Raw genomic sequence first — 27,723 nt, forward strand, 5'->3', positions numbered from 1 at the left:
TTTAAATGATAAAATGATTATTTAGTATAGATAGTTCAATAATTGTGAAAAATATTATACCTATTTATTAAATAATTAAGTGCATGAAGAATAAATTATTTATTATGATGGAAATTGATATTTAAGTGCTTACAAAAAAAAAAAAAAAAAAATATATATATAAGCTGAAGGTGGACTACAGTTAATTGATAATTAAACTATTTAAATTGAAGTAACATTGATGTTATACCTATATTATTATATATTATATGACTTAAATTTATAAACTATTATTACCTCGTCATAAAAAAATATTTATTTTTATTTTTTATCATTAAATTAATTAATTTAAGGATTTTTTTAGCTTATATGGACCATAAAAACTGTCTCAAAAGATATTATTTAGTATTTAAGTTTTGTATTGGATAAACGATATACGTATGACATAATTATATAATTGTATTAATTATAGGAGATTTAGCTACTGTTTGCTTCACTCGCCAACTACAATATTTTTATATGATAGAAAGATTATAAGTTATTTAAATTGAGAAATTTAAAAATATTGTAACTAAAATATTATATTATTTTCTTTATAATGTATTTATTTATTAAATAAACAATTATAATATATATGTTTAATTAAACTTAAATAGTTAATAAAAAAAAGATTTCAGCGTAAGCCTGATGGTAAAAGTTAAATGGGTTTTTAGATTCATTGGTTTGTTTATATTTTTTAAATATATTTTTGCTGAACATTGAACTCTTATATTGTCAACGGTTGTGGCTTATCGTATTTTTTTGACGACAAGTGATAAGTGATGTATAATATATACAATTTTGATTGCGTATCCTAATTTATACAATATATCAAATAATGTAATTTTGGCGTTATCTTAATCATAAGAAATTAATATTTAACAGTTACAACGATAACAGAGTTACGTTGCGTGTTTAAAAAATACACGTTTAAATGTCATGTACGATATTTGTTTTTATGAAATGTTATGTGTTAGAATGATTCAAACACCAATAGCATTTCTTCTCAATGCTTACCTTATTTCAATGTTTATTATTAATTCTGATAATTATTTTTAATTTAGCATGTTGGTGTTATTTTTTAATTATGAGCAATACCATGTAATTAAACATAAAACATATTGTTAGCGTATTATATAATTTTAATTATAATCGTTATTTATTATTCGTTAATACAATTTAAAAAAATTCACTGATTGGATTCACAGGATATAGGTATTTTATCATTATTTATTTATTTTCATTGTGTAACTAAATACGTTTTGTATGAGTTGTGTAATCAAAAGTTTGTATTGGAAAAATATCCCCATTGAAGTGATGCGTCTATAAACATAAATATAAGACAACACAGTGTTTTTTATTAACGTGTCTAAAATATTAGTTAAATTAGGTGGTATATTATTTATTATATATAGTATCACCATTTCTTTTATATTATTATATAATATATTAAAGAACTTAATATTTAAAAAGATTGAACCAAGATAACTAAGAGAAAATTATTGAAATAATAATTGCAAATACTCTTTTTCTTATAAAATATACACTATACTTTTTTAAGTTGATCTATTGGTTTGTTTTATATTTAATGTAATTTTAGTAGTAGTATGAGAAATATACATTTCAATGCGAAACATTGAATATCAAAGCTTACGTGTTAAAATTAAATGTCATGGATCATAGTAGTAGGAGGTATAATACTTGTAAATGCTTTATATAGGAATTGATAAATATATTTATTTTATGTTTATTTCAAGCTAATATTATATTATATTATAGTTTTTAACCTCGAACATGTAATGTTCAATGTTTATAAAATAAAGCCACTGCTCCAGATAAAAGACGCAAAAACACACGCAACGAAGTCGACGAGTAATATTGTCAAATATATATTAATTAAATGAAAACAAATCTCATTAAAGTATTGCACTGCTACCGTTAACACCATTATCGTGCATATTTTTGGTTCCGTCTATAACACGCGTGTACCATTGACAAACGTTTTCGTGTAATAGCAGGCCTAATAGGCTGTAATACAACAAACACGTGTATTTTCGGTCTTTAAATTATTATAGAATTTCACGTGAATAATATTTTTTGGCGGTAACTATGATGTCTAACCTGTTTCGTAGGAATTATTGCGAATTCGGGTCACGGTCAAAGAGTTAGGCTATATCCCTACTAAATACATTGTTACCACAAAATTTTCCATGTTACGTACTTTTTAATGTGCTCGTTTATCCCCGAAATTGTACGTCACCAAAATGTCAAGACATCCCTTAAGGTCCAACTCTTAACCTTGATATATTATTATTCATTAGCATTTCCTGTTTAGTTAAGGAAATATCCGGTTATAGTTTATAGTTTAATAATTTTATTATGTTCGTTGAACGATTACATTTATATTTTCAATGACTCTAAGAACGTATGTCGCCATTTACTTCCTATTAGTGTTTCAAGATCATCATGGGGCCAGCAGACGAGTTGCTTATTATGAAATATGTTCACTTGTCATAAATACTTATTTATTATTGTGTATTCATGTGTTAACAGCATTAAATATATATGTATTTTTTATTCAAAATAATTATTGAATTTATTAAAGTATATAATAATGGATTGATATATGCATTACTTTACAATATTACAACTTAAGTTAAAAATATATTAATATACTATGAACAATTAAAAAAAAATTCTTTAAAATTATATTTTAAATAGCCAAAATCATTTATTTTACTTAAATTCATATATTTTGTAATTAGTTAATATATTATAATTTAATAAACAAAAACTAATACAAGAAATTTAAGCCAAAAATTTACTGCAATATTTTATATTTGTGAAGATATTTTTCATTAGTATTTTTGAAGGCATTTAATACATAATGAAATAATTGTATAGTATATATTGTAAGGTTAAGACGGTCAAATATTATGAAATTTAATACTAATCGAATTAAATAATTTAAATAAATATATATAATTATTACTAAGAAAATAAACAATGAAATAATCAATACAGTTAAAACAAATAATAATCATATCCTTTGAAAAATATTTTGATTTTATGCTCATTTCAAAACGAATGACTATTGTGACTTACGTGTTAAAAGATTATGCATAGGTATAGGCATCCAAATGTAATCCAATAGTTATCCAAAACGAAAATTGCGTTTAACACTATTATTTTATTAAATTCACTTTTATAAATTAATTTTAATTTTCAACTGATAAAAAAATACGAACAATTACAAACAGAAAATGATGTTAAAATAAAAATAAATAACACTGTCGCGAACTTTAATAATAAAAGTGTACCAGTTTTGCCGGTCGACTATTGAATGAATGTAATTTACTGAATTTGTTTTGTTATAAGTCAGTCGAGCCGGTCCGATGAATCATGAACATTTTTCATCTCTTGATTCTTGAATAATTCACCTACTTCCTTATGGGGGTTTTTTTTTTATGTATAATAATGTGTACACATTATTTTGGAATAGTATTAATGTCGATGTATCGAACTGGTTGACCTTAGAAGGGTGTTGATGATATTAGTAGACATTTGCGTACAATTATCGGGAAAATACATGTTATGTGTTGTTTTATATTATTACATTATTATATTATTAAAACGATATGCAAAATATATTGTTTCATTCGTACGTCATTAACGATCATAATAATAATAATAATAATAATAATAATTGTTATTATTTTTCGGTGTAATATACGAAACAGTTTCTGAATCCTTACGGCGGCGGCGGCAGTGCAAATATGCGATTATTTAAGCGCCTACCGGACACAATTTTCTCGTTGTAAACATAAGTGGCACCTGCATTTTACGCGCACCACATCGTCATCGTAGATCTATGGCCAAAGGACTACAATCATACACAGTTCTATATGCCTCTAAAATCCGTCACAAATTATCGTCATGTTTGATTATCATTATTACATTATAATCTGGACGGTTGCTGTAATGCCACGATCGCGTTATACACGTATACACAGTATACATTTCATAACGGCCATGCTCGCCAACGGTCTGACATGAATAGGCGACGCTAAAAATCGTCAGGTTTTCTAAACAACGTTTTATTATTATTATTATTATTATTATAACACTATATTGCATATTATATATTTATGCTGTACGTAGAATAATTTGTTTTCGCAAATTTTTGTTTTTATTGATTATACTGACAACTATAACAAGGCTAATGGCTGTACGGTTGAACTTGATTGCGTAGGTATATTATGATATTGTGTGCACCGCGCTCGATCGTATATAATATAATAATATTTTGTATTTTAATATAATATGATATCCGTCTGTGGCTTATCGTGTCCTTTTGCGTATAATGTTATATTCAATTATACCTACACATCTCGTGCAAAAGATTCCGCTGTGTGCATATTATGATATTATGATATAGGTACAACGAACGTAAATAAATGTGTGCGGCATTATGATATTATTGTTTTACGTATAAACACGCAAGAATTAATTTATAATAATTTATACCTGTTCGATAAAAAAATATCGGAAACTTTAATTCCGTGAATGCGGTGTTGTTGTAAGTGTGCAACAAGAATATTATATTGCTCTTAAAATATATCTCTATGTTATGCCTATACTATAACTATAAGGATGCATGATGACATGGTCACTACAGATTTTTCAGTCAATAGATTGTATAGTATTATTTTTGTTACGGTTTTAAATCATTGTAGTAATATTCTTATTGTCCGTATTGCATTTGTCGTGAATCGCAGAGAAGTTCGTTCACTTACAAGAAGAATCAGTTTAACTAATCAAGAAGTAATTGTATGCGAACCTACGTTTAACTGGTTAGGTGCGCTGTATTCGTTTTTATTAGTCAACGTCCAGCGGTGCGCTGCTCTTATTCTTACTCATCGTTTTGACGATGTTGTATTGTACGGACACAGCATAGGGAGACCTTTATCAAGTACAAAGGGCTAATGCATTTAAGGCTTAGCTATGAATTCAAAGTTTATTGTGTATTTTTCGTACAAATGAATAATGATTAGCCCATAGACGTTTATTCCATCATCTACAAACATACATTGTAAATGAAAAAAATGAAAGTTTTAACTGAAATATTTTAGTCTTAAAGTCTTAAGAAAATCGATTCTTGATATCGATACATATAATGTTCGTGTCCATAATTTTATCAGATAATATATTATATTTTGATCTACGCGGGTGATTACGCTAGTCAATTAAAGTGTGTATTGAAATATCGTAAGGTTATCATTACACGTAACAAACCTAATCATTAATAAGAGTTTTCATATTTTTTTTTTTTTATAGAATGAGAACATAATAGTGCAACTACTCGTCTTTGATAATAACATTGTTTGTAATAGGTTTTATTGCTGTTGGGCTTAACCAAGTTATGACGTTAATAAAAAGATTTGTCGGTTTCCAAGGGTATTTAAATTATATAATTGTACGTCATCGATTTAAAAAATAAATCTATTAGATCTTCGCAATCTAAAACGTAATCTTTATGTAAATTAAAAATTAGAAATGTATTGACAAACAAGAATTATCGTTCGATTTATGTTTAATCTATAAATATAAAATATTTTATTAATGTGAGTAACATCAACAATTGATAAAACTTAAGATTTAAATTAAAATAAACAAATATAGGTACTATTATTTATTATTATTTAATAAACATAATAGTAATAAATATTTAATAATTATCATTCATTAAATATAATAGTAATACATATTTATTTATTATCATTTAATAAATATAATAGTGGTTAATATTTATTTATTATTATTTGATTGAAAATGACAAATTGTTAAATAAATGTAATAAAATGCAATTTTTTTCATAACATATAAAACTAAAACTGTTATTAAAAATTAACTAGTATTTAATATTTGTAAATTGATCTAGTAATAATTATGGAAAGTACTCAGTATTTGTATTCAGTTCAATGAACGAAATCGTAGTTTATCATGTGTAAATTTATTCGTATTATTTAACATTATATTTTAAAGACGTGACAGGAAGGTTAATTTTTGTATATTGATTATGATCGAGAAATTACTATTATGCAAAATAGTGTACACGTCAGGGCGATGTAATTGTGGTTTCGCGAAAAATGTATATGTCAACAAATCGTCATACATAATAAACCACAGGGTTATCATGTCCTATAGAAGATAACCACACGAGAACGATACATGTTCCTTGTGTCCTATTTTTATAAAAAAATTTGAGGCCGCACGGGTACTTAATTATAATATATTTATCTAAATACATCGTCGTTACTCACATTAGTCGCAACATAATTATTGAGCCGTCATCATATCAAATTTTTATATATATATCATGAACTGTACGAAATAGGAAGTACTCAAAATAATTCCGGTCAAAATGCATTTAATATGCAAATTTATTAGGAAATTATTTTGATATACACGCATAAAATAATTTAACTTGAGCATTTAAATGACAAAACTGGTTGTATGGCTTACATACAAGAAAAAAAATAATATATATTACATATAATAAAACATTATATTATTATACTCGTATTAATAATAGTAATAACTTTTTATTTTAGCCTTCTGTTTTTGTTTCAGACTTACACATGAATTGCAATGTTTCTCGTTTCTTTACTTTAAATTAAATTAGTATGTATTGGTGTTCTTTTTATACCGATAAATGCTTACATATTTTGTTAAATTTATTTTGAAAACATTTTAATCCAGAAAAATTGAGGGTGATTTTTTTCTAAAAAACTTGTATTTTGCTCAGATTCACAAAAATTAAAAAAATAAAAAAAAAATATATATTTTGGATAAAAAACAATTATTTTAACTGAGTCACTATTGAAAGCGATTTTTAAATGCCATAATGTATACTATACTTATGAGCGATTAGCTATTACATTATATATTTCATACTTAATTTCGCAACACACACCTGTATATATTATTATTTTGTGCCGAGGTGAGAGAAACGAGACGAGTACACAACATCCGATCTCTGTATCTTGTTCTGTGATATTTTTTTATTTTTTTTTTTTGTTGCTATAGCTTTATTTAATGGCTTTAATGGAATAAAAACGTAAATTTTAATTGTTTTATAGATAAAACGAATAAACTGTATTATTATTGAACAATTAACCTGCATCACCCAAAACAATTATTATTAAAAAATATATATTATTAATAGGTACTAAAACAAGATTTTATCAACCTTGAGTGTGATTGAATTAATAATAATGTATATATATGTATTATCTTAACTTTGTCTGTAAGAGACAATTATTTTAAAATTTAAGTACAACTACACTTACTTTTTTTTAACTTTAATATGTCAATTATTAGATAATTAATATCTATTAATGGTTTTTACTAGGCTTAAGATGATATATATATGTTTTAAAAATTTAAACAAATTTTTCGATCATTTAATTTAAGTTAAAAAAAAATATGATAAAAGATCTGAAATTTCGTATAGTTTCATAAAATAAAGAATATAATGTATCATTATACAATTATTAAAATATGGTCAATATATTTACTATCTTCATTTATCAATTATAAGTAAGATCACTTATTTTTTTCGTTAATATTAGTTGATAAATTATAACTTTTGCTGTAGGTGCATATTTAAACGGAATCGTAGATAATATCACAATTTAAAGTATCGTTTAAAAGATTGAAGAACTGTAATAATATTATAATTTTTATCTTTTTATTTATTCAAGAGCATTTAGTATTAGAATTTTTTAAATAAAATACAAATTAATAAGAAACTTATAATTTATAAATAATATTTTGAATATGAATTTGTTTTCAATTATTATTTTATTTACCTATACATTCTTAATAGTTAACAATTTTCGGATTATTAACTTTAATCTTAATGCTAATAAAATACACTTGGATAATATGTATGTTTTATTGAAATGTCTGCATCCACCCTTGAACTAAATATCAGATACTTATGTATAAATAACTTTTATTTCATCTGGTATTTACATTATACGTATGCTACTATGTATTAATCAATAAAAAATTAGGTGCATGTAAGTACTATTAAATATAATAATTATTGTATAGTATACAATATATTATAATATGTAATTAAATATTATTTAATTTTCATTATTGCTGTGGTCAATATTAATTCTTCTTATAATTTTGTAAACATTATTAAAAGATACAATTATCATAGAAAAAAATCATGTTGATATAATATATTAATCTGAGTTATCCCAGTAGTCGTTATGTCTACGTTCCTGACTCAATGCCATTTTTATGGAAAATACAGTATTCTTACAGGCTACTTATAATTCACGTAGATAACAAATCTTGTAACTTAATTAGTCATAGCAGTGCCCAAGTGTGTTCATTGTATTCATTTCAAATTATTTAATTACAATTAAATCGATGTGCTATCACATATATTGGATGACCTCGATATATTATGACTGTCTGAGTATAATTGAAGTATTTAAAAAAAAAACCTATTGGATGATATTTACCAAGGACTAAGAAGAATTATAAAGAATAAAACATTATCCAAAAAATACTGATGATTATTTTTATTCTTTACAATAAATTAAATGAAATTGTTATGTAATAGTAGTCAGATAAAATATGCCCAAAGAGTAAATTATTAAAAATCATAATAATAATAATAATAATTTATTGATGAGGAAAATAAGATATTGTTTTTTTAGACGACTGAGATTCTTACAATGATGATTAACAATATTTGTATAACAAAATTAAGTAATTTATTTTAGTTAATGGTTATCATTATACCTCCATACTTTTATTATTAAAAAAACTACTATTATAATATGTTCATTAAATCAGTTTTTTTTTTTAGCCGCTATCTGGAATTTAACAGTTTTATCTTCTTTGTAAAAACAATCGTTACAAAATTGTCAAAATTCTTTATAAATTTAATTTAATTTCAATGAGAATAATATAAAAGCATTAATCGTATACATTGTGTGTCTAATACAATGTATATAATAATCTATGTGCTCACAAATAAAAAAAACAGATTCCCCCGAGCAACTGTATTGTGCTAGTAATATTATTATTAGGTGTTATGTGTAAATATTATTATTCTGAGTAAACATTTGCATTTTTACTTTTCAAATTTAAATTATGCTAATAGGTCGCAAGAAAGCATTATACAACTTTTAAATAGTTTTATTACCTTATGTAATTTTTTTTTTCACAGTAAATTTCGATTTCAATTTTTAGTCATCAATATTTTAACTACCATATATTTAATGAACGCATTTTTATGAGTATAAGTTTATTCTTTTTTATTTTTAAGTAATAATAGTTTAATACGTGTTAAAAAAATTCTTTCTCTAGAATAATAACATTTCTTAAAGTATTAAACGTTAGTTATCTATTTAATCAAATTTTGTTTGTAGCATATATATTTCTGTATCATTAAATAAATAGTGTATAGATATGATAAGGAATTAAAACGATATTGAATATTTATGGCTCATGGTATTTTATACTTGAAGTCAAAAACATTTAAAATGTTCTTCATACAAATGAAATGTTAAAATACAAGTCATTTAAGTATGATGTTTGCAAACTTATTATTCATTTTATACAACATGCTATAATTTTAACATTGTATACATATAGACTGTTATTTTAATAATATATTGAAAACGGATAGAATAATATAAAATGATGTTCATATTCATGAATGCTTTTATATTGCCTATATAAGGTGCCTTTATATCATTATCTATAAATAATAATTGTGCCAAAATAAAACAAGAATTTTAAGTAAGATTGTTCAATTTTTATAACATATATGCGTATTTTATTTTTTTGGTATTTTATAAAAAAAATAGATTTGCAAATTTTTAATGAACAATATTAATTTATTTTCACTCACTTTATACTTGTAACATGACCATCTCGATATCATGATATTAGAATTGACATTGAAATCACGTTATAAACACCATAATTCAAAAAAAAAAAAAACAAATTTTAAAGATATAACATAAAAAAAAAAATTTATAAAAAAATTAAATATTTGATTTTATGGTAAGCAAATATGTATTTAAATTATAACATCAACGAAACCGACGTTTTTCAAAAAAAAATGTATGCGTGTAGTTTTAAACTAGCCGGAATAAATAATTTTTCGTTAGGTGTATTGACTGACTAACCGGCGTCGGTTAAACTAACGTATTTCGTGATAACGCGATATGTAATACATAATAGTAAACAAAATGTTACTCAGGAGTGCGAAGTGGTGGTTACGTTTCCACGCTGTTCCCACTCTCTTATGACCGTATAATATCGTATCGTTTTTATTAGTAGCTCACGAGAAATGCAAACATTTAAACTGCACATGTTATGATACAAACTCCTTTCTCTCTTACTTCGAATTCATTTTCCATCCCTAAATAGGCTAAGTATAAAATATATTGTAAAGATTAGATAATATATTTAGATCGAAAAATCAGTTATTGAGCAATGGCCAATAAGTATAGTTTTAGTTAAGCATAATTTAATATGTAAAAGCTAATAAATTGGATTTGAATATACATTTTTATAAAAACAAGTTTTTAAAAAACTGATGTTAGATAACAATTTTAATGATATAATATAATAAAATATAATATATTTATTAAATAATAGTTTTTAACTTAATTTGCACGCTTACAGTTGCAGTGCATATAATAATACTGTACCTAAAAATAGATAGCTATTATCTAAACAATTGTATAGTCTCACATAAAATATTAATGGTTGAGTTTTATAACAGTTTAGATGAGTGTTGGCGAAGAAAATATTATTTTATTACCTCTTTTGTGACACGTGTTGCAGATAAATGTGTATAAATATGGCCTGTATTTATTTTTATAATATTATATTTTAGTTTATCCAATTTTTCAGTTTTATATTTAATTAAAAAAATCATACACGTAATATTAGATTTTAATAAGTTGAATAAAATAATAAATAAATATGTATATTTTAAGTATGACTTGTTTTAAATTTTTTTTATATTTCCAGATTATTTTATTTTATCAAGTTTCTTAATAATATTTTCAGCGAAAACAAATTATTTGTTTATTAATGATCCGTGATGTTCAAGTCATGTTTGGAAAAAAATAGGAATACTGAACTAGTTTAAATATTATGTTTTTCAATGTTTACAAAAATACTAATTTATATGTAATGACATATTTACTGGTGACATTGCATTTAGTTAATTATAATATAATATAGGTTACCTGTCTGATTAGAGTTGTAATAAGATGTTACACGATTGAAATATTTAATGTGATAGTTTTATAAATAAATATATGTACTTATAAACATATTTCAATACATTAAATTGGTATCAAGATACTTGTTAGGTAAGTAGGTACCTAAAAAAAACATACAAGATAAATTTTGTTAAATAATGAATGCGTGTTGAGTAGAGTAAAAAAAAAAAAAAAAACTAATAATAATTAATCAGTTGTAACTACTCACAATATAATAATATTTACGACTGTAGTAAAAAAAATTATAATATATTGAGTGACGATTTCCGTACTTGTAAGTTGTGGGAGTGCTTGTATATTATTATCATTTACTTTTATTAGACAGAAAATAACATTGAAATCGAATTCATAGGGTACTGTATTAAATGTAATTAAATTTAAACATAATAATTAATAAGTAATCATATGTTTAATAAAATATCGTTTAATTTATAAAACAAATTATTATTCATACGGATAAATGACAGGAATAAGTATTAAATTATAGTGTACTACTTTAAAGGAACTATTATTAAGAAAAATTTAAAATTTAGAACAAAATCTAATAATAATTTATTTTAATAGGTGATAATTCTATTACATACAGTAAATATTTTCCAAGGTTTTATTTATAAATTACATAAAAAAAGATTAAAATAATAATTTTGTGAAAATATATTTGGGATTTTAAATAAAATATATTCCAATTAAGAATTGGAATACTAAAATTTCTGAAGGACAACTAAATAAGTAATTCAGTTTAATCTCACATTATAGTTGATAATAGGTATTTAAACTTAGATTCGAATCAGAAAAGTTTTAATGTTAGGTCTAATATTTTAAAATCGATTGATATAGCGCAAACAATATTTTAAACTATAATAATAACTTATTTGACAGTTTTGAAGATATAAGATATATTTTTAAATCCTAATGGACTTTCTATATATTATAGCTTTAAAACATTTTTTAAAAATGTGTTTACTAATTTTGTAACATTATAGTCATTATAGATCTAACAGATTCCTATAGTTCCGCTAAAAATAAAAATAAAACAAGTGGATTATAGTATGATAAGTCAATTAAATTTATAGAATGCACTGATCGGTCGAAGGACGTTCGCCAACCATTTAAAATGTCATATATTAATAAAACTATGTTTCACAATTTGCTGTTGTTTACATTTAATAAAATAATTTTCTTAAAATAATATATAGTAAAAATAGTCATGAATATATAAATATTAATTTTTTCGGTTACTTATCTATTATGAAATAAATATACCTATTTGTAGTTTTAAATCATAGCAAACACATTATACACATAACTCTATAAATAAAGATTATTATTAAAACTAATATTTTAAAAATAAACTTTTAATATATTTGGTAAAATTAGCATATTATATTTAATACTTTTTTTTTGTTATTATGCTAAAAGCAACAGGTTTTATTTTTTATTAAAAATATATATTTAGTAACTATTATAACAATTATTATTATTATTAACGTATAGATTTTCAGGCAACTCAGTCCAAAACATCAATAATTTTTTATTATGCACTTACAATATTTTTAAATTAATAAAAAAAATATAATCTATAATAAATGTATGTTGTTTATTTTTATATACCTATATATTGCATTAAAATCATACTAGGAAAATATTTTAAGTTCCTGGTTTATACTTTTATTTATAAGTCTAAAATAATATATAAGTTGAAATTTTCTCAACAAATAAATTTGTTACATTATTAAAACACAACTGTAAAACCACGTCCGATGAAAAAAATCTACATGGGCATTTACTCTATATTATCCACTAACAGTATGATATACAGCATACACGACGTATTTAATTATAACATATCAATAAACAAAATATCGGTACTAATTTCGATAGTCCCTCTAAAAGTATATAGAACAAATACCGTAGATAATTTTTTCCCCATAAAATCAATAACCTTATAGCTAATGTCTGGTATGGATTTATAATTGCGTGAAAGATGTTAAGACCTAAATACAGATTTAAATTTTAAGAAACTAAGGAAGTTGCATTGCAGTAAAAAAAAAAAAAAAATGAGTGTGTCTCTTTATTGAGTATATAATTTTAATGGATGTGTTAAATTTTAATTAAACGATAAATCAATATGTTACTGAGTGGATAGATCTGTCAACTTCTATATTTTTTTAAATATTATATAATTTATTCAAATTGCTATTGTTATTTATTTTTTACATTGCAGGGTAGGTTAAACTAATTTTATATAGTAATAATAAGTATTTTATTTCATATATAATATTATTAGCTGTTAGCAGACGTACTCACTATTGAATAGTAAAGCAATACAAGATTTAATAAAATTTTCAAACCTTGATTGTTAATATTGAAAACGTTATAAATTTTAAATTACACATAATAATTTGCAATTTTTCATAATTTTGACAAACGTTGACAAACTAAAAAATAATTTACGTATTTTTGTGATTAAGATGAACTACATAAATATTTTAAATTTCAAAGCTTAATAACCGCGACCGTGAATTTTCTATACTTTTTAATTTCTGTTAAAAAAAAAAAAAAAATGTTAAATTTTGTATTCATTGTTAAACTATTACAGTAAAAATGTTATCATACATGAATAAAAAAAAAAAGGTCAAACTTTTTAAATATCTATAAATAGCACAAAAAGAGCTACAATAACTGGACATTTATATCATGTCTAGAAAATTATGTTTCAAGTATTTAGTGAAAAGTTTAAGTATTTATAATTATTTATTTTGGAGTTACAACAATAAAACAAAATACATTTTATCAATAAAAGGTTTTGTGTAAAATTTTAGTTTTCATTCATTTTTTCTTAATCACAAAAATTTAAATGGAAATGTTTTTATTTCTACTTCTATGTACCAATTATAGATATGGTAGGTGATCAAAGAAATATTAAACAATATTACATTACTATTTTCTAAATATTGTAATTTTTTTTTTCTATAAATTACAATATTTAGAAAATAAGTCATGTTATATTGTTTAATATTTCTTTGATCACCTACCATAGAAACTTAATTAATATACGCCTATCTACGTTGTACTAATGTCTTTTTAAAATAAATCGCATTCCTGCACGTAACGCAACCAGTTGACTTTTGTTTTAAATGTCATTGTACTTATTATATGAAAACCTCGTTAATTTAAAACCGTTCAATAAATCATGTCCGCAGTCTTGCGTTTTATCTGAAAAGATGCGGTATCTATAATATCTATTCTTAAATATTTTATAGTTGTGAAATAATTTGTCTTCACTTCAAGGCTTTGCAATCGAATTGTTTATTCGGGTTTGGGGCGTCGTCAGATACTGGATGTATTCGGATGTTATAATAATGTATTATATACTCGTACAATTTAAACGAACGTTTAAAAAAAATTCTGGGAGTACGATAATAATATTGTACTTAGCGTATATGTTTGGGCATGGTGGTCCGATATTTACGCGGTTTTTTTTTTTTGTTTTTTTTTTTTTTTTTGGTGGAAGCTTACAATAAAGCATTAATCATTGTCTGTTTAATGTACGTGCGCACACGGAATCGAACGGGATATATAGTTCAACCTTTTTACGTGCTGCCACAGGGGAATACGACCGACGGCGTATAAAATAATTATAAGTACCTGTACTAACTAGCGAACATTTGTCATTTGGCACTGAGCTCACAAGGTTCCTCTCTGTTTCGTAACCCTTCAACTATGATGACTATGCCACTATTTTCGTTTATAGCTCTTGTGTTATTTAAGTGTCGATCAACGCGTTAATCATGATACTGTATATACACGCAATTGCAATTCGGGTACATGGGCCGATATCATATTCTAAGCCACTCCTGCGTATGTGTATGAATGACCCTTTTTTTTTAATTTGTTTTTTTTTTTACCGCGTATTACAGAAAGCGAAAGCGTATCCGTTTTTTTTTTTACTTCATATTTTTATTTCTCCTTATACGTATTATTGTATTCTCCGTCCGTAGAAAAACTGGTCTGATGCAACCTCACGCCACCATTCGGAATCCTTCCTAGTCGGTCAGACGAGCAAATTACATTACAGCTTCACTTTAATTTAAGGCCCCGGGATACGCGTAGTTACGCAACTAAGTAGGTCTCTTCGGGAAAAAAACCGGTTGGCCATTGTATCAGGGAAGAGCACACTCGGTCAAACGCGTGGTCTGTATAGTTATCAACAATAATAATAATAATAATAATAAAAACGAATGGAAAAATAATAATAATAATAATTTTTATGTCCGCATACTCTCAAGTTCTATCGCCGTACTGTACATGTAGGTAGGTATATCGAGTTCAAACAGGTTACATCGTTACTAGTCGGTTATTTCCCTATATCGTTGCCGGGGCACCCTATTACGTCACAAGAGGTCCTTGATCTTTGCCGCAATTATGGTAAGAGGTATATATGTCGAACCTTTAAGTGTATAACTCGCGGTGGTTATATGAAATTTACCGTCAACTTTTAACAAAATTATTAATAAGCAGCTATTTTATTTTTAACTACAAATTATTTTATGTATGCGAAGAACTATATTATGTTTTTAATGAATTAATATATTCATTAAATTGTCATTAATAGAAATAAACTGCTAAATGAATTTCTTTGCATTAATTATTTGATATAAATTCATTTCACGTCATTCTGATACCAATTAAACCAATTTTTTTTACTTTGTTTATAATGCAAATGCTTTTTTGAAATTATTTTAGGTATAGAATTTTAATATGTTTATTTTTTCTATAGTAAACATTTTTTATTTAATACGTAAGAAATGTAAAAATACACTATGAAGCGTTCGTTTTCGATGTATAAAAAAATGTTATCTGATAATATAGTCAGTTTCATAAATAAAAATCTAACTATAAATTAATGGTCAATAATTATTTTGTTAATTTAAAACTTTTTTAATTTTGGTTATGTTTTTTTAGAAGTAAAAACTTTTTTTTGTTGTTGTTTATTGCTCTTTAAAATCTGAACCTAATAACTAATTATAAATTATTTTATTAATTATTATTTTATAATTAATATTTATTGGCCTATAAGATACCTTTATACTTAGTTCAAATAAATCTGTATGAGTTGTTTTTATTTCAAGATTTTATATTATTGCTACAACAGTAATATGGGTAATTTATTTATTCAATATAATGTATTTAAAATATTTAAATAATATCACTATAATACTATAGTGAATACATATAACATAGTTTAAATACTTGTAAAATATGAATACATAAATAAAATGTAATCATGATAAATCTGTAGACAGTATGAAAAAATTAGAAATGTACAAAATTAAAAACTGTATTTGAATTAGTAGTGAATCAAATCAGATCTGCGTCTCACTAATTTTGATTTTTTAACAAAATTAAACAATAGATATAATCATTAAATGTATATCTAAAATTATTGCACTGTTTAATATGCGTTAAGTCCTAACTGTTAATCATTTAATTTTATATGTTCATAAAAAAAAAAAAAATAAATTATAATGGGATGAAGTGATATAAATGTAGATGTAAATAGGTCTGTAGGTAATAGGTCCGGTGTATTTTAAAAATAATGTCGTTAAATAAATGAAAAAATAAATTTCGTAATATAGATACTTAATGAACTTTCCCTTTTTTTCATATTCATAATAAGTTCGGCACGGAAAACAAAGTATGATTCTCCGATAGCAGTTATGTAATATTGTACATTTATTGTTGTATTGTAAAGGTAAAATTAAATAATACATTTAAAGTTGTTTTAGTAATACTATAATAACAGTGTATACGTTTTACATGTGATGATCTTCAAAGTCATAAATATCTATTTAGATAGAATGTATAATAGTATTTGGTAAAATATATTGTGAAAACAGTTTTACGAAGAATACAGCATAACCTGTATTTATTTATTAACAACATGAGATTATTAATTTCTAAGTACCACCAAATACCAACTGATTACATAGATGCAATTTATTTATTTATTCGTGTTTATGATTATTAATAATTACATGATATATTTGTTTGCATACTATTTATTTTTTATCTTGTACGGGCATGATCATGTGATGATCCTACGATAGACGCTAAATCAAATCATATTTTAATATTTTATAATTTCATAATTAATATTATTGTATACGTTTTTAATATTTAATAAAATAAATATATACTAGCTACTCAGGTACAAATCGTATTATTTTAAACTATTGATACGCGATATAATAATCTACATATCATATATTTAATCGAACATGAAAGTATTGTTTAATTAAAAAAATATTAAGCTTATTAATTTAAATATACATTATAGAACTAAATAAATTTAGAATAATGTAGTATTTGAACAATTATAAGATTAAAGGCTATTATTGAAACTGATAATACATTATAAGTATGATTAATTTGAAATTATTAACATTTTTTGGAGCATGGACAAGGTGGATAACATTGAATTGAGTCCCGCAAATACTTTTGGATTATCGGAGTTGGGTCCGACCAATATCGTTAGGTTATTCGAGTTGAATCCCTTTCTTTAATTGCAATGATAAGTATAAAGAGTCAATTAATTAAAATATATTAAAAATAATAATAAATAAATGTACTTTTTACTTAAAGAATAATTTTTTAACAATAGTTATAGAAAAATACTAAAAAAAAATTGAAAATTTGTCATACCTATAAATATTTCAAAAAGTGTTGAAATTTGTTGAAAATGTTATCATAATATAGATATTGAAGATAATAATTTGGAAATTTCAAGTACGTACTTATCTTATTATTTTTATTTTTTTTTTAAATTATTTGAGGAGAAATAATTATTTTACGGGTGAATATTTAAACATACACTCCATTTTTCACTCCTAATAATTTGATAATTAAGTAAGTATTAACTAATTATGTATCACCGGCTATATAGGTAGTTATGAAATTTTATTTATACGGACTCAATTCAAAGATATTAAGATAACAAGCTGGATTCAAGTCAAACACATAAAAGTAGCATGGACTCAGTTTAATATCACCGTACAAGGTTAACTCAGAAGGTGTAAAATATTTTTGATTAATACTGAGTAATATTAATAGCTAATAACTTATATTATTTTCAAAAGTATTCTTATATTTTTATTTTTTATTTTTTATCATTTCTGTTATTTTTTAATTAATTACAGCAAATATATTTAATTTCATATTTCTAAATTAAATATTTTGACTATTTTGTTTCATTAAACTTATTTTCAAATGAATATCCAAGTTTAAAATTTTTATTTTATTTTGTTTTTTTTTTACTCATAATATTATAAATAATTTTATTATAATATTTTATAATATTAAATTATTTTCAGAAATAATTAGTCACATTGTGTACCCGTCCTTGCAAAACTGGAAAATTTGTACAGTCATATAGTATTCTTGTCATCATCATAAAAATGATCAAAAAAGGAACTACAATTATTTGAAAAGTTCAAATTATTAATATTTTTCTTCGGTTAGTGTATTTCTGGTTTCAGATGTCACTATGGGGACACTTATTTGAGCAATAAAATATTTAAATATAAACAAATGTTGGTCGTGTTTAAAATAACGTGAAAAAAAATAAATTTAGTGATTTTCGATAAATTAATTAAAATACATCTTGTCTTATCTACTTATTATCTTACCAAATACGCATTGTCATACTAAACAAAGCATTTAATAAATAAATGTAATACAAAATATTTTAAACGACTCACGATTAGCCAGACACCGAAAATAATTTTTAACGGAAACAATTACTGTACAGATAATCGTTTGAAAACATTTACGGATATTAATCACTACCCTTTATATCCATTAATCAAGTAATAATTAATATTATTCAATCTTATGAATATTATTCACATATATACTAAGACGACGAAGTTAGCGATATGATTTTATGTTATTTCAGAAAAGAAAAAAAAAAATCAGTAAATTATGTTAATCATTTTACTCATTAAACAAACTAAAAAAAAAAAAAAAAAAAAAAAAAAACAACTAAACAATCGTCAGCTGGCTTTATTAATACGGTAATAGGTATATTGTAAACGTCACATGGTACAAACATTATATTTTTATGGTATATATTTTATGATATGGACATCAGTAAATGGAAAATTGGTTCGAAATTCCGTTTTTGACCATATTACAGACTATAACAGTTAACGCTAATGAGAACATTTTAACTACGAATTAATACCCATTTAACTATCCGATAATGTGTTTGCATTACTGTACACTTTGTATTGCTGAACCAAAAAACCGTACGCTACATCCACGATACCAGTTAACCAAATAAAATAAATTCGCTAGTACTTATAATGACGACCTTTAAATTGTAATAACTGTGATTAGAGAATCGTGACCTACCTATGCCCACTTTATACTTATATTTGATTATAATATGTAGTATCGCGGTAAGACGATATGATTAATTGTATAATGTTTATAATAAAATGCGGCATATTTGCAGGGGACTTACTTAAATACTATAGCATAAGCTAGTTAGTCTTGTAGACGCTAGGCATAAAACGTAGGTATTATAGAACAAAAATTGATTTTATAAAAATTAATTTTAAACGTTGATGTTTTATAACACACAGATATGCAGTAATGCAGTTTTAGTTGCATGACGATATTACGTTTTTGATTATCACAATACATACTATGTTTTAACCTATATGATTATAATATAGCGATTGGGAGAAAGGTGATTGATAATTATTAGTGAAGTAAAATGCAGTAAATTACATCACATTTAAATTGATAAAAGTGAAACATAGAATGATCGGCCGAAATTTAATGTATTTGTGATGGAATTAAAAACATAATCGAAATCGTGATCACGAGAACTACGCGGAACGCGGACATCTGAATTCGTGTTTTGCATATTATGTCCATTTCCGTGATCACGGAGAACAGATTAAAACGGATGCTTTTGTGTACGTTGTTTTGCCTACACGGTTGTGTGGACCGTCCGTCCGGCGTAGGCGAGATAGATTTAAGACCCAATCGTTGTCCGATTGATTTGTTTTAATTGTTTTCTGTCGCATTGACGACACCGCGATATCAGTAATTTATGAACACGGCGCGTTTTTACACGAGTATTTTCCTAATTTTACACCGTACACTAAGAACATTATATGGTCACTAAAAAATTCTAGACTAAACGCCTGCAAACTATTTTAAAAATACAATCCAAATTTTAATTTTTTTTTTCTCATTCAACGGTAACGCGGTCGATTAAAACTATTTATAGGATTAATAGTATTTTTGATACGTTTTTATAAATGATCCACCATATACATATAATTATAACATCAAAAACTGCTGCAATTAAATAATCTAAACTGTAATGACCGGACCAATGTCGATAATATACATTATTATAATAAAGAAACATTGTTCAATCCGTATATTATTTTTAATTTTTTTTATTTTTAACATGATGTAATTATATATTATGTACATATTTTGTTTTTGTCGTAAACAACTATGCATACGTTACATTCGAATAGTTTTGTCCAAGAATACCATACCAATTACTAGAATACTACTTGCATATAGATTATAATAATTAGTGTTATTTTTTATTTCCGTATATTTGTTTCCATCCAATTGCAAAATATAATTCTTAGTTTTTATTTAAAAAGATTGAAAATTATATAATTTTGGAATGGTTTTTATAATGTCTTTTTGTTTTGTTTAGTTTTTTTTCTTACATCGAATGGAAGCAAACAATTATGCTAAAAAAGTTATTTACTAATTGATAGTACCTGCTTAAAAAAAAATGTATTGTTAAAGCAACAGCGTCTTATAATTTGATAACAATAAGAGATAGATAGATACTTTAATAATCATAATTGTTTAAAGATATAAGAATATTATTAAATACTTTAATAGTCAAAATATTATTTAGGTAGGTTATTTTTACTTCATTTTGAGAATATGTATATGATTAGTGGATTATATTAGTAAAAAATTAAGGAATGAATTAATAAATATATCAAATATATCAGCGTATTATACTAAAATATTATGTTCATAGCATTACTCTTAATCGGTGATATTAAATTGAGTCCAAGCTACTTTTATGTGTTTGAATTGAATCCAGCTTGTTATCTTAATATCTTTGAATTGAGTCCGTATAGATAAAATTTTATAACTACCTATATAGCCGGTGACACACAATTAGTCAATACTTAATTAATTATCAAATTATTACGAATGAAAAATGAAGTTAATGTTTAGATATTCACCCGTAAAATAATTATTTCTTCTCAAACAATTTTTAATATTTTGTTATATTTCCAAAAATAATAAGATAAGTATGTACTTGAAATTTCCAAATTATTATTTTCAATATGTATATTATGATAACATTTTCAACAAATTTCAACTCTTTTTGAAATATTTATATGTATGACAAATTTTCAATTTTTTTTAGTATTTATATTGTAACTATCGCTAAAAAAATTATTCTTTAGGTAAAAAGTACATTTATTTATTATTATTTTTAATATATTTTAATTAATTGACTCTATACTTATTATTACAATTAAAGAAAGGGATTCAACTCGAATAACCTAACGATATTGGTTGAACCTAACTACGATAACTCAAAAGTATTTGCGGCACTCAATTCAATGTTATCCCATTTAATGTTGTGAATTGAATGTTCAACACATTCTTAAAAAAATGCATTTAAAACCCTTAAAAATTCAGTTTAAAATGCATTGAAAAGGAATAAAAATGGTAATTTATTACTTTCACGTATATTATTATAAATTAGGTAACTCATGTCATTTTATTCTATATATATATCAAATTTGCTTATTATAATTATTGTGTACAAATTGTAAATTATCTTTTTTAATGAAAAAAAAAAAAAAATTAAGTATAGATATCTTTATATCTATATTATTTTAGATTTCATTGTTACAAAAGTTGTATATTATCGTAGTATTTAATGGATATGAAGAAAAGTACAACTTTTATATATTATTTTGTTAAACTTTATAAAATTATTTCTATCATTTATTACTTCAATGATTAAGGTACCTAATCACGTACTTTTTACATAATATTATATAAAACCTAATATTTTTTTTTATGTATTTTTAATATTGAAAACGATGATCAAGTTTTCGAACTATTTTTTATGCCTTTATTGTTTGTTTATTAATTATTATTATCTATAACTAAAAAATGTAGCAATTAATTCAATATATTAACTGTAGCAATATTGTGCTGTAGTTTTAAATGACACAACAATAACATTATACGCTTTTGTCATAATATTTAATGTCCACGCCATAATATTAGGTACCCAGAGTGTATATATAAATATAATTTATGGAATAATTTCATGGTTCGGCAGTTGTGATAACGACCATCAGAAAGATACAATTATTTTGTGGTGTTGTTCAGTTATTCAATCATACGGAAATAGTCATATTATTGCACTAATTTTACCTTAGCCAATTAAGTTTTAGTTATCCGTGATAGAGGACAATAATGATTACCACTATAATAATGCTAAACAATTAATTAATATTGCGGAATCATTAAAAATGGTATGCTTTTAAGTTAATTTAAAAATTAATGTAATGTAGGCAGGTTAGCTGATTATGATTTATTTACTTATAATTCATATTATGTTGTAAACTAATATTCTTATTGTTTTAAATAATTTAATAATTAGAGAAGAATTTTAATTGCTTAAATATTTTATGTTTATTTTAGTTGGTAAAATTGCAACTTAGTTTGTTGTTCTTATATTAAGACTAATAAAATATGTGGATAGATTCATCCATTGAATAAAAAGTTTATGGAAATCAAATATGTTTAATTAACTACTTCTTTGGTATTTTTCGAGATTTGTTTTTTTTTTTTTTTAAACAAGTGGAAATAAAAAAAAGTTACCAAAAAAGAAATACTCAAGCGATTTTTAAAAATATTGTGTCTAACTATATTTTAAATTTAATGACTATCATTGTTGAACACAATAATATCAATAGTATAAGGTAATCATTATAATGGTAAGAACTAAAAATTGTATGTGACTCACTATATTAGGAATTTATGATTTTCGCTCAATAATATCATGACATTTTTTTATTATATTTAATGCGTAGAGTGTTTTTAATATTTATTCTTTTGAATTTAGAAAAACAAAATTTTTTGAAATTGCTTTTCTTTTTATAATACTTCATTAAATGCATTTAATTTAATAAGTACTTAAATAGTAAATATAGGTATGATATTATACATAGGTACATATTTTTTAAAATTATGTTTCACGATACGTAATTAAAATTATTTCTACATACAAAACTTAATTTGTTATAGATTATTGCTTGTTGAATACTTAAATAATATTATAAATTATTATGAAATAGTAATATCAGAAAAATTTAAGTGTAAATTTATTCTTCATTTAATCTTTACAATATGTAGGTACGCTTCATTAAACATTCTGAAGATTCCGCTCGTTAATTTAATAAAATTAAAAAATTAAATTTTATCTCCCATTATACACTGATTATTTTTTATCAGAATTAAGTATATTATACTATATAGATCATAGGTATACTTTATAACTATGTGAATAATGAACATTGATAATTCATGATGCTTTAAAGTATTTCTTTAGAATGATTACAAATTACTAAGTTCATTTAAAAAATTCTTATTTTATAATGTTACTGTGTTTACAATAGTATATACAATTTAAAACATGAAATAATCATTTATGAAAAAAAAAAAAAATAAAATAAAATAAAATAAAAAGTATATGAAGTTTACATTTTAATTTAAGGCCTTTATATATTTGTTTGAAATATATATTCATAATTCATATTTCATATTATATTAATTTTACAGTAAGGATAAATATGGTTTAAAATTAAGTGTTTACGCAACACAATTGACGTGCAAATATACTTAGATATATAGATTTAAAATTAGTGAGATATGTATTGATATTTTGAAGTTATCTTTGTAAAATTATTTTGTAAGAGATACAATTATAAATAATCTTGATTTAATGATCAGCGTTATATATCAAATATATTCGTTAGCTTTCTACTGTTTATTGAATTTTCTCAATAATTTAAGCGTAATTGAAAAATAACCAATCATTTTGGTTGTAAAAGACTTTTTGGGGTATTAAAATACTATTAGTGATTTGTAGAGTATTATAAGTATTTTAATTAATAATACATAATAAACATTTTATTGTACAAACATTTTTTCTACAAAATTTTCAAAAAAACATTCAACCTAAATTATACTTTATAAGTATTAAGGTTCAGAATTGTTTTTTTTCAAACAAGATAGTGTGACGTTCAGTTTTAAAATAATAACATATTTTTATTCTGAATCAAGGTGAACGAAGTAAAAAATCAATGCTAGATATCATTCATTGACATTGTAAAGCATTAAAGTTGCGTAAAGAATAAATTGATTTTTAAATAATGTATGTTTTGTTTTTATGTAAACAAAAGTTTCGATTAAAAAGTTTCACATGTGCCTAAACATAATGTTTAAATATTGGATGTTTTATCTATTTAATATATTATTTAGAATATTTAAAAGATTATTTTATAGTTTTATATAAAATTAATACAACTAATGAAATAATGAATTTTTTTTTTAAATTTAACTAGGAATTCGAAATAATTTACTTCTTACAATTATAATTATGTTACATTTTTTAAAAATTAAATTAAATTTGTTGTTGTTTTAGGAATAAAGAAAACATACGTCTGAGAACAATGATGGTATAAATATTTTAACTATATCCAGCTTATAAAATGTAAATCGTTTTATTCAAAAAAAAATGTTGAGTTTATTTTTTGGTTTTTAAATTTAAATTTAAAATAAATTAACGCTCTCTGAATCTTTGAAATTGTGTCACTCAATATATTACCGCGTTTTTATATTTTACATCACGTTTGCTTATTGAATAAATAAATATGAATACAAAATACTTTTGAAAATTCAGTTTTTCATTATCTTTTAAAATTGTTACAAGCTGATATTTTTTAAATTTCAAAACATTTTATTTTTATATTTTTATTTGTTTAATAAAAATTATAGTTTCGAATATATTGAATGAAATTTATTTTATCTGATTACTTTTTTTTTTTTAATTTTTATAATAATTTAAACGCATATTGGTTATAAAATATTGAATTTGATAATTAATTTTATTAATATTATTGACTTTACGTTGAAGTAATTTTAGTATTTTTAATCATTATGCTAATAAAAATAAATATAAACACGTGTTTCTTAAATGATAAATGTTTTGAAATTTTTTCTATAATTTATTTAACCTTTTGATAAAGAAATTGATTAATCTGAATACCTAACCAGTATCTGCTAGAGTATAATATATAATATACTGTAAAAATATTTTATAAATATCAGGTTGTACGGTTGACAATAAGATGATTGATAGTAATGTGTATAATAAGTACGTGAATTTATTTTGTACATAAAACATTATAACTTTATAAGTAAGCATTATTTAATTTGAATTGTGAATATCAAAAAGGACCCATTTCGAGTTTTCATCTAAATTAATGTTATTACTTTTTTCCATGTATGTATCATAACATTGACTGATATTATATGAGCAAGAAGAACTCATACCTGATTTAATATTAAAATCACCAATATTCTTTAATGTATCTTAAAAAGGATTCATCTCAGAAAACTTTATCAATAATTTTTTAATACAATTTCTCTTCAAGAATGTTATTTTATGTGGATGTAACGTTATTAAATAATTAACATTAAAAAAAAACAAATTGATAAATAGATAAAATTTTTATAGGAAATCAGTTTTTTATGTTTCTTAAAAGATTTTGATATTCATATATGATTCTTTTTTTAAATTTACAATTATTTATTGACTTATTTCCATATATACAAAATTAAATACTTAAACAATAGAAATTCCACAATTTTAAAGGATATACGTTTATTACAACTATAATAAGTTCTTCAGATACTAAGTACAAGTTTAAATACTAAAATATTTTTTTTTTTAACTGCAAATTATCATTTTTAATGTTATGTTTTTAAAAATATTTAGTTTTTAAAAATTAAGCAAATGTGTTACAATATAAAAAATGAATACTTACTGAATACCAACTCTTAATCATTCAGCAAAAAACTATATCCAAAAGTAGTTGTGGCTTTTGAAGAAGAAATCGTTTATTCAATCAAGTACACAATTTATTTTATATTTTTTAAAATCAAAATATTTCTCAAGTATGCTTTTTTTTAATAATTAAAATCACAGCGAAAAAATACCAATTGAAAATCATTCAATTAACGTCTACACTTTAAAAAAGTGAATTACGTTAATCGCTTATCTCGCGAATGTTACTCAGTGTTGTATTAAATATGACTGAACCAAAAGTTGCCAAGGGTTAGCGTAAAAAACGTATTAGAAATTTCAAGGTTTCAATGTCAAATAGGTGGAGCTCCGAGATAGAACATCTTATTCTAATATCAAACAAATCGCTTCTTCATAACAATATGCAAAGTCAAGTTCATTGTAAGACTCGAATAGACAATATTCTACACACGAGCTGATAATATGAATGCATCAAAAAATAATTATTTTAAACTATATGATGTAATATAGTGTTATTGTTTCACTAAAATACAGTAAATCAAAAAAATTTAGATGTTGACGTTAAACGGTATGTGTGATTAGAATAATGTATAAATGTAGTATAATCAAATAGTTATAATGTTATGGTTTATATAGTTTATGCGGAGAATGCTAATTTCACAGTGGACAGAATTTTAATGTTTTATTTATATTATGTATATTTTATACCTATTATAATCTAACCTACCTGCAGGAAATTAAGCTTTTCTTTATGTTTACTTACGTCTCTCTGTTGAAGCCATATAATACACTATTTTATAGATAAACATTTTGATTAGTGATTTATTTTAAATGTTTTGCTTTTAATCATACATTATATTAAAAAATGTGAAATATATTAAATTATTTATTACTTGAAGTGTCATTTTATTGTATATTCTTCAATTACACGTATTAATTTAAAATATAATTTAAAGAAATTGTATACTATACATAGTTATTAGAATATAAAAAAATTGGTAAACCAAAATTACATATTGCACTACTATAAATTATATTTTGTACTTGAGTATTTAATAATTATAATTTAAATATTAGAAATAGTCCATGGAAATAATACTTAATAATATTTAGTCATCTCGCACAATACTTATTCGCATGAATTCTATAACTCAAAATGTGTCAAAAAAA

The 27,723-nt window shown here is 23.4% G+C and overlaps 1 protein-coding gene across 3 annotated transcripts in view; it reads right to left on the reverse strand.

Moving 5' to 3' along the window:
• Positions 1 to 26,786, reverse strand: part of LOC112597246 (scavenger receptor class B member 1-like) — a 42,672-nt gene extending 15,886 nt beyond the window's left edge. The window contains exon 1 of one of the 3 annotated variants that reach the window (XM_025343214.1): positions 26,555 to 26,786. The gene's annotated coding sequence lies outside the window, so the exon portion shown is untranslated. Of the gene's footprint in view, positions 1 to 3,123; positions 3,236 to 9,964; positions 10,088 to 26,554 lie in introns of those variants that run through there. The other 2 variants (XM_025343215.1, XM_025343216.1) reach the window with 2 other exon arrangements.
• Between the last annotated feature and the right edge of the window lie 937 nt (positions 26,787 to 27,723).

This window comes from Melanaphis sacchari, unplaced genomic scaffold (assembly GCF_002803265.2).
Source record: "Melanaphis sacchari strain LSU unplaced genomic scaffold, SCAv2.0 Contig395_pilon_pilon, whole genome shotgun sequence".
Lineage (NCBI taxonomy): Eukaryota > Metazoa > Arthropoda > Insecta > Hemiptera > Aphididae > Melanaphis > Melanaphis sacchari.